The sequence below is a fragment of the Hyla sarda genome, chromosome 5, assembly GCF_029499605.1.
Source record: "Hyla sarda isolate aHylSar1 chromosome 5, aHylSar1.hap1, whole genome shotgun sequence".
NCBI classification, from domain to species: domain Eukaryota; kingdom Metazoa; phylum Chordata; class Amphibia; order Anura; family Hylidae; genus Hyla; species Hyla sarda.
The window spans coordinates 196,513,843-196,527,935 of NC_079193.1; the positions used below are offsets into that span (position 1 = coordinate 196,513,843).

Consider the following 14,093-nt stretch of genomic DNA (forward strand, 5'->3'; position numbering starts at 1 on the left):
GATCGCAGGGGGCCCCAGCGGTCGCACCCCCCGCGATCTCAAACTTATCCCCTATCCTTAGGATAGGGGATAAGTTTTTCACCACTGGACTACCCCTTTAAGGACCAATACAAGTAAACCCCTACGCCCCTAAAGACCAGGCCTGTTTTTTCAAATCGGGGATGTCTGACATTAATAGAGAATAACTCTGGTAACGTTTTGCCAATCACAATATTTCTGACTTAGTTTTTTTGTCACAAGTTGTCCTCCAAGTACATAGTAAAAGTAAGCCGATATCATTTATAGTTTTATTTTTTTTACAATGCAAAAAATCATGAAATTATTATTTATTTATTTTTGTTGCTATTTTAACACTAATAGGTTGCATATATTTATACTTTCTGGCCAAATAGTTTATGAGTCTTATACTTTCAAAAGTCAACTTTATTTTGAAAGCATTTCTTTTGCTTTTAATAAACATTTTAAAGGAATTAGAAGCCTAACAATTTAACTAGAAATTTAGAAAATTTTGAAAATTTGAAAAGTACTTTTTTTTTATGTGCTATGCAAGATTTGCAGAAGTTTGAAGGTAGTAGAACATAGGAACACCCCCCCCCCCCCAAATGACCCCATTTTGAAAAGTAGACCCCTGGAGGTATTCACTAGGGGGTACAGTGAGCATTTTAACACCATCGTTTTTTGGCAGGAATTATTACAAAGTCAGTGTTAAAAATTCCAAATTCACTTTTTTTCACAAATGCATCATTTGTGGGACATATTTTTTGTACATCACTTCTGATATTGAAAGGTATGCACCCAAATTTTATCGAGCTGCTCGGCCCGTGTTTGGAAATACCCTCGCTTAGGCCATATTTGGTTCCTTGGCCGCATGGTAGGACCCAGAAGGAGAGGAGCACCATTTGGCTTTCAGGGCATCATTTTAGGTCGAATGGATGCAAAGGGTTTTAGCTGCAAGAACCATACAGAACCCCCACAAGTGACCCCATTTTGAAAACTACACACCCTAAAGTATTCACCTAGACCAAAAGTGAATACTTTGAGTCCTTTTTGTGTGGCTTGAATGGTTACAAAATCAGTCAGTTTCTTTTTTTTTTCCACAAATACGTCATTTTTGGAACATATTTTTTTTAAATTGCATCTGAAAGTAGAAAATCCGCCCCATATTTTATTAGGCTGTTTGTCCCATGTTCAGTAATACCCCCGCTTAGGCCATGTTTAATTGCATGGCCACATGATGGGACCCAAATAGAGATGAGCACCATTTGGCTTTCAGGATATCATTATACAAATTATAGGCCGCACTTCATCTTGCAAAGCATGCTAGCTGTCAGAACAATATCACACCCCCAGAAGTGACCCCATTTTCAAAACTACGCCCCCTAAAGTATTCACCTAGGGCAAAAGGGAGTATTTTGAGCCCTTATTGTGTGGCTAGGATTATTTCAAAGTCAGTGGAAAAAAATAGCAATTAGCTTTTTTTTCCCACAAATTCTTTATTTGTGGGACATCATTTTGGTAAGTCGCTTTTGAAATGGAGGAAATGCCTGACCGCCTGGTAGGACCAAGAAGGAGAGGAGCCCACTTGTGCTTTCAAGGCATCATTATATGAATTATAGACCCCACCCCATGCCTGCAAAGGATCGGAGCTGTCAGAACAATACCGCACCCCTACAAGTGTATTGGCTGGACCAGGGAACCCCTGATCGGTCTCTGGTCGGCTAGATGTGACGTGAGGCTATCTGTGACAGTTAAAGTTCCTGTTGGATATATCTGTCATGTTGTGGGAATAAGCACCGACTCATGGCCAATATATCCATCACTGGGTGTTAAAAATAAATAAATAAATCTTGAAAGAACTGGCTTATTTTGTTGGAGGGAGACGGGGGGTTGGGTGATAGTCCCCATTCATACTGCATTTCTGCAGTATATGTGTCCGTTGTAATGTCAAAAAAGGAATGCCAATGTATACTGTAGCAGTCTCATTCAGAAATGAATGGAGCTGCTACAGTATACGTCAGCATCACTTTTTTGACATGATGCTGACAGATACCTTTAACATACTGCTGAAATGCAGTATGAACGGGATGCAGTGTAGGGTCCCATAGAGCAGATCTGCAGCACATTGCACACTGCCCCTGGCAGTTACAAGGGTGAGATCACTGCTGTGGCTGGGTAGCTCAGTGTGTCCGCTCATGACTGCCGGCGATAAAAATCCGTCGCTATGAGTGGACACACAAAGCTACCCAGCTGCATTAGGGAGCTCATTATTGGGACTGCTGGCGGGCATCCACAGCATGTGATATGATGCAAATGTACGCCGTTTGACCCTACACATTGTGCATTTCTATTTTTCATTATATTTATTTAATAAATTTATTTTTATTTTATTTTTTTATACTTTTAAAAAAAATTTAAACTTTTTTTACACTTATTGTTTTTACACTTTTATTTATTTTATATTAGGTTTTACACTTTTTTTGAACCCCTTAAGGACCAGGGGTTTTTCCGTTTTTGTAATTTTTTTTTCCTCCTTACCTTTGAAAAATCATAGCTCTTTCAACCTTGCACCTAAAAATCCATATGATGGCTTACTTTTTGCGCAACCAATTCTACTTTGTAATGACATCAGTCATTTTACTCAAAAATCTACGGTGAAATGGAAAAAAAAATCATTGTGAGACTAAATTGAAAAAAAATTCATTTTTGTAACTTTTGGGTGCTTCCGTTTCTACACAGTAAAATTTTCTTTAAAAATGACACCTTCTCTTTATTCTGTAGGTCCATACAATTAAAATGGTGCCCTACTTATATAGGTTTGATTTTGTCATATTTCTGGAAAACATTCCAAGTACATACAGGAAAATTGCCATCTTCTGACCCCTATAACTTTTTTATTTTTCCACATATGAGGCGGTATGAGGGCTAATTTTTTGCGCCGTGATCTGATATTTTTAGCGGTACCATTTTTGTATTGATCGCCCATTTAAGCTACTTTTTGATCGCTTTTTATTCATTTTTTCATGATATAAAAAGTGACCAAAAATAACTTTGGATTTTGGAATTTTTTTGCACGTACGCCATTGACCGTGTGGTTTAATTAATGATATATCATTTTTATAATGATACCACATATATTTATTTTTATTTACACTGTTTTTTTTTTATGGGAAAAGGGGGGTAATTCAAACTTTTATTAGGGAAGGTGTTAATTGATCTTTATTCACTTTTTTCCCCACTTTTCTACTGCAGTGTAATAGTTCCCATAGGGGGCCATAACACTGCGCACACACTGATCTGTTACATTGATCAGTGGTTTCTCATAAGAAACCACTGATCGATGATTCTGCCGCTTGTCTGCTCATGCCTGGATCTCAGGCACTGAGCAGTCATTCGGCGATCGGACGGCATGGAGGCATGTAGGGATCCTCCGGCTGTCATGTAAGCTGTTCGGGATGCCGCGATTTCGCCGTGGCGATTCCGAACAGCTCCCTGAGCTAACCGGCATTGTTTTACTTTCACTTTAGACGCAGCGTTCAACTTTGAACACCACGTCTAAAGGGTTAATAGCTAGCGGCACTGCGATCAGTGCTGTGCGCTATTAGCCATGCCGTGGCCCCGCATTATAGAACGGGAGCGGACTCATGACGTACCGGTACGTCATGGGTCCTTAAGTGGTTCATGCTTTGGAATACTTAGTATTCCAAAGCATTACAGTGCCTCTGGCACGTCCTGACAGGCAATAACCGGGGCAGACCTGGGGGTCCTTGTAAAGACCCCCAGCTGCCCAGGTAACTAACAGCACCCGGCAATCATTGCGTTGTGCTACAGGAGAGAGACAGAAGGAGCCCCCGCCCTCTGTCAAAACTCCTTACAGCTTGTGGTCATTTCTGACCACAGTTGTAAAGCTTAAACTGCTGGAACCCGAAGTTTACTTCAGTCCTGGAAGTACGGCAGGGTCCCGCCTGCCAGGGATCACACACAGCACCCTGCAATCGTGCTGCGGGGTGCTGCAGGGAAGACAGAGGGAGCTCCCTCTGTCAAAACACTTCCGACCGCGGCTGTATGGGTTAAACTGCCGGTCCTGGCAGTGCTGCAGGGTCCCGGCTGTGTGTTCCAGCCGAGTCCCTGCCGCGATCTCGTGGGTGCACTGGGCAGCACCCACGAGAACCATGGATGTGTATACTCATCCTGGTGTGGGAACATGCATCCTGCCTGGACGTGTGTACACGTCTATGGTCATTAAGATGTTAAAGGAAATCTGCAGTGTAAGACACTTATCCCCTATGCTCAGGATAGGTAATAAGTGTCTGATCGCTGGGAGTCTGAACGCTGGGACCCCCCACTATCTCCTGTACGGGGCCCATGTGTCTTATGGGAAAGGCAGAGATGCAGCGTTCATGCATCCCTGCCTCTCCCATGGATATGTATGAGCAGGGGGCATGTCGATAAGTGTCTTACACTGCAACTGCAGTACTCCTTTAAAAGCAGAATGAATGCTTGAAAGTCCATAAAAAAGCAAAATATCCTTATTTAGCAAGATATGCAAATTTATTAGACATAAAGAAAGGTTTCATCGTTGAGACACCCTGATCTGTTTGTTGATCTCTATGGGCATACTACTGGTATGCTTCAGTATGTTTGCATACATTTTGTTTTCCAATGCATGTATGTGTGTGTGTATATATATATATATATATATATATATATATATATATATATACATATATATAATGGCCGGAGGAAGCACACTTAGTGTGCGAAACAGGAGCTCGGTCGCAGCTGAGATGGTGAGTTGCTGATTTCTTCTCTTCTCTTTGAATATCATATATATATATATATATATATATATATATATATATATATATATATATGGTACATTGACAATTTTTGATGCTAACATTTCCTTACAGTTACCTGAAACTAAACTGAGAAGGAAAAAAAAAATATTCAATTGAACTAAGTTTAGATGTTATTATTATGAATCTGCCTAAAAAAGTCAATGGAGTCTATAATATGCAATAAATATTTTCTCCATTTAAGTCTTATCATGAGTCTGTATTTTTATCTAACAATGCCTTTTAGATTATATGTATACATAGTATGGATCTGAAGTATGATAATACAAAGCAGTAATTCTTCTCATGCATGCCAGTGACATATATAGAGATAACATGGATCAATAGTTTATCCACAATAGGCCAATCTTGTTTTGTTCACAAATTCAAGATATTGAGTGTTTATCACATAGCCCGAATTCAGCAAACTTCTTTACTTATCTCTAATGATTAAGCATGGAATGTAAATATGTCTCTGTGATTCAATAAGCTTTTTACTCTGTCTATTTGTCTCAAATATTGTTTTCTGTAAAGCTTTATTTACATTTCAGCTTCATAGAAGGTTCATATTTCTATAATATAATTATATAGAAAATATACATTATAATAGTTAATAAGAATAAAATAGAATAGAAAAGCAGGAATATATATCCACTCTATACAACATTGCTTATTTGTAGTAATAAAACAGATTTTATTGATTTATTTATATATATTTTTAACATTTTCTGCTCAATATATTATGTTAATTCATATATTGGATTGCAAGAAAGGGTTTTAATTGTCTATAATTTTACAGAATCAGATTTAGAATTGAAAGCAGGAATGTCATGGGTTTGCATAATTGTATATAGGAAGAATTTAATGGCTTCCAAACTATACTATATTGTCATTTTTGCTTAGCAAACACATTCTTTAACGTCTCTTACCTGTTTTAAAGAAAGTTTCTTTCCAGATAGGCAATGAATTATCTACTAACACAAAGACTCTGAGAAACCCATCATAACTGACAGTTGCAACAAGACCGCGGTCCGTCCCTTGAAGTGTTTATAGTTTCATATAGTCCTCATCAGATATGGAATTACACAGCTTCATATTTATCTGACACACAGGTTTTAAGTAAAAAGACATTTTCAAGCCCCGGTTTTCTGGATTATTTAAAAATAGATCAAACTGCAATAATATAATCTGAAAAAGAAAGAAAAAAATATATTTTCTAATTATATTAAGATGCATTATACATAAAGTGCAAGTATTTTGATTAGGTTATTTTTATGCACATGTTTCTAAACCATTTCCTCACCATTTCCACTTAAAAAGACCCAATTCCTTCAATAACATTTTTCAAATTATTTTCAGGCAATGTAACTGCTTAATAAAGCGAGTGTATATGAGAGGCATAATGTGAAGCCCCTTGGCCTTAATTCAAAATATGTGATAAAGCCTCTTATCTACCATGTAATATTTATATAAGAACAGTATTTTTTTTATAGAGCACATAGGCTTGTCAATAAATAGACAAGAAATGTTAATGCCTAATCAGGCTATACAATCAAAACAAAAACTGCTTCATAATGGATATCAAATTGTAATTTTTTTATCCAATGATGTGTCATATTAAAGTTTATGGAAAATGAATGCTGAGCTGTGATGGGTTACTCTGAGCACTTTTTGTCTCAGACAGATTAATAAATCTGGGCCAATGTGTGCACTAATAGATGCTTTTACATTGACTTTAATAGAACACACTATTAGGCTGGGTTCACACTACGTTTTGTCCCATACGGGAGCGCATACGGCAGGAGGGAGCTAAAACCTCGCGCTCCCGTATGTGACCGTATGCGCTCCCGTATGCCATTCACTTCAATGAGCCGACCGGAGTGAAACGTTCGGTCCGGTCGGCTCATTTTTGCGCCGTATGCGCTTTTACAACCGGACCTAAAACCGTGGTTGACCACGGTTTTAGGTCCGGTTGTAAAAGCGCATACGGCGCAAAAATGAGCCGACCGGACCGAACGTTTCACTCCGGTCGGCTCATTGAAGTGAATGGCATACGGGAGCGCATACGGTCACATACGGGAGCGCGAGGTTTTAGCTCCCTCCTGCCGTATGCGCTCCCGTATGGGACAAAACGTAGTGTGAACCCAGCCTTAGATAAAAAAAAATAAAAAAAGCTTTTTTGTTTTCATTATGTTTTGAGTTCAGCTAAACAATTGTGGATACTTTTCATGAATTAAAATCACTAACTGCAATCTTTTGTAGTGGGCCAGGAGCAGAAAAGTGTCTCATTGAGGAGACCATCAAAATGCTTGTGGAGATATATGGGGGCCATTCATTGTTTATTGGGAATTTTGTGAAAAAAACATTGGAGCATGAATGTCCTATAGGTCTCCAAGTGCATTTTAATAGATCCAAGAGAGATGGTCTGAGCAGTGCTCAAAAATCATCTAGGGAAAACTGGATGCTCACCTGGGCGGCGATTGGTGATGTATTGGGTGGATACAGAAGAGTCCTGAAGTGTAAACTGAAATGTTATTTTATTCATTTTATAAACGACAATGTGCTTCAAGGGGCACATCCCCTTTTCGAAAGGTCCACTCTTTGATGACTTGACAAAGAGGGGGATATGCCTTTTAAAGGCATTTTCTTTTATAATATTAATAAAATAACATTCCCATTTACACTCTGCAACTGTTCTTTATTCACCCAATACATCACAGATTGTCGCCCAGATGAGTATCCGGTTTAACCTAGAAGATTTTTTGAGTGCACAAACTGTTCTTTATCCACCTAATACACTACCGATTGGCACCCAGACAAGTTTTCCCTGGATACCAGCAGCCATTGGCACCCCACAAGCACCTGTGGAACCCTCAAAAAACATCTGTTCGTTCTACATGCAAGTGGAGATGTACTACTCATGGTGCAACACTAAGAGGGGAGTGCATAGCACATTTCACTTTCTTGCCAGCTATTGGTATGATAGTAATGGCGCTCCTTAAGGAGAAATATACAAGAAGAAATATACTGATAGGGGGTAAACAATCCCCAAAAAGTGGTCTACAGATGGGTAACATTCCCTTTTGTTGCTATTAAAATCTCTAGACATCTTTTAAGGCTTTGACTTGCAGGAATGTTTTCTCCTAAAGTTGGCACTAAAGAGCAAAGGGTAAAGTAGTCATCTGAGATACAAGACATTTCTATGGTAAAGAGAAGGAGTCACAGGATTTATAGCACATTTGTGTTCATTTGAATGAGGTAGAGAGGAAATCAAATTCTTGGGGCACAGTCAAGAATGAAATGTGGCTAGTAAAGTTTTGGAGGGTGCATGGTATTGTATGGATCCTTAATTTATATATATATATATATATATATATATATATATATATATATATATTTTTTTTTTTTTTTAAGCATATTTAGTTTGAAGTAAATAAATGTTGTTGACCATCATACTACCATCTGAAGCGAAAAAACATACATACATAATGATGTCATCTTGGTTCTAGATGTAGTCTATTTTTCATAATTACTCTATCTATCTGTCTATCTATCTACCACCCTTTTCCCTCTGAGAACAAGCAGAAATGTTGCAATCTTTTTTTCTGCTTGACATATGATGGAATAAAACCATTTTATTGTTGACTATTCCTGGAGGGTTGTGGTTGCTCCTCTGATATATACTTTGTACCCTGATAAAGGCCACCTGTTGGCACCTGCCTATTAACATTTTCACACAGTAGTGCTGCTTTCCTTGCGCATATTTCTTACTATATTTCTATATATTAACTATAATCTTTAAATAACTGGTAATATTGGTTGCACATGCTATATTTACTGCCTTAAGCTCTTCACACCATCTAGAAGTGTGAATTAAATTTTATTACATTTATATAACAGTACTAAAATTATGTTTCTAACACAACATTTTTTTTTCCATTTTTCACATTTTTACATTACAGAGGACACTAAAATAGGACACATAGGTTATTAACACAATAAAGTATGTCTACGTGAGAACTCTTTTGGACAAGAGAAAGATGTTTATACTACATATCTGACACACATAGACACTTGTCAAAAGTCTCACTTTTTACAGGACTGCTGAATCACACTCAACATTTAAAAATAGGATACAAATGATGGAGCATTCAAGGATTAAAGGGGTATTCCAGGATTTTTTTTTTATTTGACTATGCTACAGGGGCTGTAAAGTTAGTGTAGTTCATAATATAGTGTCTGTACCTGTGTGTGATGGTTTTCTCACAATTCTGTGATTTTCACTCCAATATTTATTGTTATAAGCATACAAAATGACTGGTGTCTCAGATTTTCCCTAGCTTGCAATGAGGCCGAGACTTGACTCACTAGTCAGCTGATGACAGGGAGCCTGTCTGCTTCAATGGGTGGAGCGATCGCTTGGTGGTAGAGAGATCAATATGCAACTAATACAACAGCTGTAGGCACCCTGATTGAAAACCACAGGTCTTTTGAATCGATGGAGCTCATTTATGTTTCAAAGGGTGGGGTGGCTGATGTGTGGGAGGGAGTAAAATGGAATTATGGGATTTGTAGGCAAAAAAGAAAAACTCAAACAGGAAATACAAGTTCACAAAAAGCTAGCCACAATGTTATGGTGGACTCATAACATAGCCATTTAGCCCAAAGACAAGCACAAATCCTTCCTATGCATGTCCCTTACTTTCTGGCAGGTATGTACTAAAATCACCTTATGGTGGATAACCCCTTTAAATGTGATAAGGCTTACAATGTCTTCTTAGTTTGTGATTTAATAGTTGGCTGGAATGGTCTTATCACCAGTATTATAAGTACAAAAGCTTTAAAGACCTTGTATAAGTACAAAACCTTTAAAGACACATTTTCCCTATAACAGGGTGTACAAGGACTACTAACACAGCAGACCTATGAGCTTTCATTAGTTACCCAGCTGCAATGACAGAATGAATGGAGAGGGATAGGGTAAAAAAGGACGCTCTGTTTAATCTAAAAGGCTAAAAAGCCAGGATCAAGGTTATTAAGGCCTCATTCGCACTGCTGAAATTCAGCCGATGGAATTTCACAGTGAAATTCTGCTTACAGTAAATGCTGCTTCAATGGAATGCTGCTTCTCTGTGCACACTACCGAATTTCCCTGGTGGAACTGATGTCTGCCCAACGATTGAACATGTTCCTTCTTTGGGTAGAATTTCACCAGACTGCATTCTCTTTGAAGATTTTGGCAGCGCCTGCCCCAGACAGACTCTCCATTTGGAATATCTCCAGGCAGAGATTTAGCATAATTGTTGTAGATAGGTGTCAGTCATATAACAAGGCTAGCTTTCTTTTTATTTTCTCCTTTTTTTCTGTTTTCTGTTAATGCTGCCGGCCAATGAAAGTCGGATGTGCGGTATGTGCATTATGAGGTCACTTCTGTATGACAATTTCTGTAAAATATTGCAATACTCAATACTTGCTTTATATACTTGTACTGTTGGCTGTTTTTTATTTCAATGAAACAAATAAAATAAATAGTCAAAAAATAAGACTGGCACAGGCTGTGTATGGAGCAGTTGCAATCCCCTGAGCTTGCTCTGTATAGCTCGCCCAACATCAAGTTGTACATGTACATTAAGTATAGGTAAGGGGTTAATAAGCATTTAGTGTTTTTAGAACCCTTTTGCTTCTTTGCATAGGTATTTGAATAGATATTTTTTTCAACTGTAAACTGTAAACAATTAGGTGTGGACATACACCTACAAGTATAGCAAACAAAAACAATATGGAAGAGAAAAGAATAGGTCGCAATACACTTCAAAAAGCAAAACCAAAATATGCCATGGCTGAAAGCAATACTCAGGGTGATCCCCATCCACTCCTGGAAGGGCAAACACCTTCACTCAATATCAAGAACATGGGGTAGGTGGAACGGGGTGAGAAAGGAAGAAGAAGAAGAAGGAGGACAAGAAAATTGGAAGAAGGAAGGAGGAAATTCAAGGAGGTTTAACCATCAATAAATCTGTCCCATGGCTCCCACACGGAGAGAGAAAGAGCCACACAGTTATTCAGAGAGGCGGTGAGGGATTCAAGGGATTGTATTTTCCGTATCCAGGCCAAAAGGTCCACCTCAGAAGGAGGGAGAGGACTCTTCCAACATTTAGCTATAAGGGTCTTGGCTGCAAGTACAATATGCAGAAATAGTTTAAATGGTCTCTTGGATAGAACTCTGTGAGAAAGATACAGAAGATAAACTAACAGGTCCAAGGGAATAGAGACCCCAAGACATCAGAAATCCGATGTCCCACAAACCTCCAGTATCCTACGATGAGTGGACAAGACCAAAATATGTGAAAGACAGTCCCAAGACCCACTCCACAGTGCCAACACTGGGGAGGAATGTTCAGGCGTATGGTACCAGTCCATCAACATCTTGAAATGGGTTTCCTTGTAGGCCGTACATATAGAGGCCTTTGCAGCCCGGTCCCAGATTATCTTCCACTGAGGAAGGGTGATAGTGGTGTTCAAATCTTTCTAACAATGGCCATGTATCAATGGGAGGGGGTACCTCCGTTAGGGGGAGCATTGAGAACAGAATAGATATCTGAAAGAAGCCCCTTCACCTGCGGGCAAGAGCAGCATAGTCACTAGAACACCGTGGGAAGGGAAGCCACAGTAGATCCTAGCTTAGAAGACATAAAGTGAAGTAGCTGTAAGTAATGGAGCCGTTTGGAGGTGTGAAGACCATACCGGGAAACCAGCTTTCAAATGAGTAGTAGAGAGCGGGAGAGGGGTCAACAACATCCGCCCAACAAAAAAGCCCCCTAAAGCCCCTTTCTCCAACCATAATGGAAATTAAGCCAGAGGGAAAGTCAGGGTGGTGAAGAAAAGAGTGTAAAGGAGAGGCCAAAGAAAAAAGTCCGAATTTCCAAGAGCAATAAAGACATAGTGAGAAAAGGACATAGGTCCCAACAAAGGGCCTAAAGAACTATGAGAAGAAGAAGGACACCATAGAAAGGCATTAGGGTGTATGGCATCTAATCACAACTTCTTGAGCTCCATCCAGCGGCTATAGGCGTGATAGGTGGACCACGCTGCCAGATGTCACAAATGGACAGCCCAATAATATTTAACCACATCAGGAACAGACAACCCCCCCCCCATCATCACATTCATAGGTAAACAAAGTCTCTTACCATCCAAAATGAAGCGAAAGTTAGCAGTTTGTAGCGAGTGGAGAGCAGACAAGGGGACACGTACTGGCAGGGTTTCAAAAAAAATAAAGTAGCTTAGGGAGGAGTGTCATCTTCACCACCGCTTTACGCCCAAAAACCGATATATTTTGAGACCCCCACTTCTCCAGAAGAGATCGGAGATCCCGAAAGAGAGGGAGAAAATTAGCAGTGTAAAGACAGGAGTAGCGGGGAGTAAGAAGAACCCATAGGTAGCGAATTGCAGAGGTAGACCACTTAAAAGAGTAATTAGCATGTATGAGAGTAGATAGAGGAAGGGGGAGATTCAAAGGTAGGGCCTCAGTTTTAGAAAGATTAATCTTATAGCCAGAGACAATCCCAAAAGAATGTAAGACCTTGCAAAGTTTAGGGAGAGAAGATAGAGGACAAGTAAGGGTAAACAAAATATCATCTGCAAAAAAGACAGATTTTAGACTCACTATCATGTAAGGTTATGCCAGAGATGTATGGGTCCCCTCGGATCATGGATGCTAAAGGTTCAATACATAAGGCAAAAATCAGATGGGACAACAGACAACCCAGTCTGATACCATTAGACAGGGGAAAATACGGAGAAGTAGCATGAGGGAGCTTAAGGGAGGCAGTAGGTGAGGAATAGAGTTACCAGTGATCCAAAACTTCTGAAGAGTAGCAAAAAGGAAAGGCCAACCCAGCCTATCAAAGGCCTTTTATGCATCCAAACTAAGAACAACAGCCTGCCTGTAACACTCACGTTTCAGTAGACAGGAACACTGGTGGTAGTGGATCCGCTGGACCTGTGTGGCTGACGATACGGACCGTACCAAGGAGTGGAGTCTAAGATGCCCCTCGTTTTCACCAGAGCCCGCTGCAAAGCGGGATGGATTTGTTGCAGCAGGCGGCACCCAGGTCGCTAGCCCTGGCACGGCTCGACCACACAGGAGGCTGAGGAAATTCGAGGCACAGGTATGATATGGCAACTCGTGGTCAGGATAGCAGAAGGTCAGGGCAGGCGGCACAGTAGCATAGTCAGGAACGTAGCAGGTGGTCAGTAGGCAAGCGGCAAAGGAGCAAGGTCAGGTCAAAGAACAAAGGGTGCGATGCACGGCAAGGCAATGCTCAGAAACACTTTCTCTCAGGCACAAGGGCAACAAAGATCCGGCAGGGGAGTATGGGAAGTGGAGGAATGTATTAACTGAGTCACAGGTTTTACTTAATTAATGGGCACACTGGCCCTTTAAATCTCAGAGCACCGGCACGTACATGCCCTAGGAGACGGGGACACGCGCGCCAGAGCAGGCAGAGGAGGAGGCAGGAAGAGCAAGAGGTGAGTTGCGGGCTGGGATTCACATGTGGGCACGTCCCGCGATGCGAATCCCAGCCCCACCGGCAGCAGAAGGAGACGGGACCATGCTCTCATGGCCAGCATGTGCGGCCGGAGCACAGATCATAACACTGCCTATTGACCAAATTTATCAGATAAACCACCCGTCTCATATTGTCACACCTCTGTCGACAGGGAATAAAGCCAACTTGATCCTTATGAACAAGGGATGGGAGGAAACAACCAAGACAGGGCTGCCAACACCTTGGAAAACAATTTAAAATTGTAATTAAGCAGTGCTATGGGTCTGTAGCTGGAGAAGTCATGCTGGTCCTTGCCCGGTTTAGGTATGTGAGTGATTAAAGAGTGCATCAAAGACTGCGGGACAGTAGGGCGGTTAACCCGCCAAAGATCATAGAGAAAAGAATATTGAATAAGACGGCAAAAAAGAGAGGAGTAATTGGACAGAAGAGGGAGGACAGACAAGAGTAGAGTGGCAGCCCAAGGAGAGAAAATGAGATTAAATTGCCCCCCTAAGAGCCATGCAGAAGAAGGGTACCTATGGAGTCTAGTTGGGATTTGGGATTTGGAAGGAGTTGAGAGCGTAAACATTACAGAGAAGAAGAGGCTTACCACCTAAAGAACCCTCAACAATAACATAGCACCCCAGGAGGTCAGCATAAGAGGAGGAGACCTGAAGGGGACAGGATGGAGAGATCAGGATAACTA

General features: G+C 40.4%; 1 protein-coding gene across 3 annotated transcripts in view; it reads right to left on the reverse strand.

Annotated features, from left to right (window-relative positions):
• The window catches only part of CDH12 (cadherin 12), an 863,358-nt gene that overhangs the window by 342,259 nt on the left and 507,006 nt on the right, over positions 1–14,093 (reverse strand). For all 3 annotated transcript variants that reach the window (XM_056520962.1, XM_056520961.1, XM_056520960.1), the window contains one exon: positions 5,765–6,023. The gene's annotated coding sequence lies outside the window, so the exon portion shown is untranslated. The remainder of the gene's footprint in view (positions 1–5,764; positions 6,024–14,093) is intronic.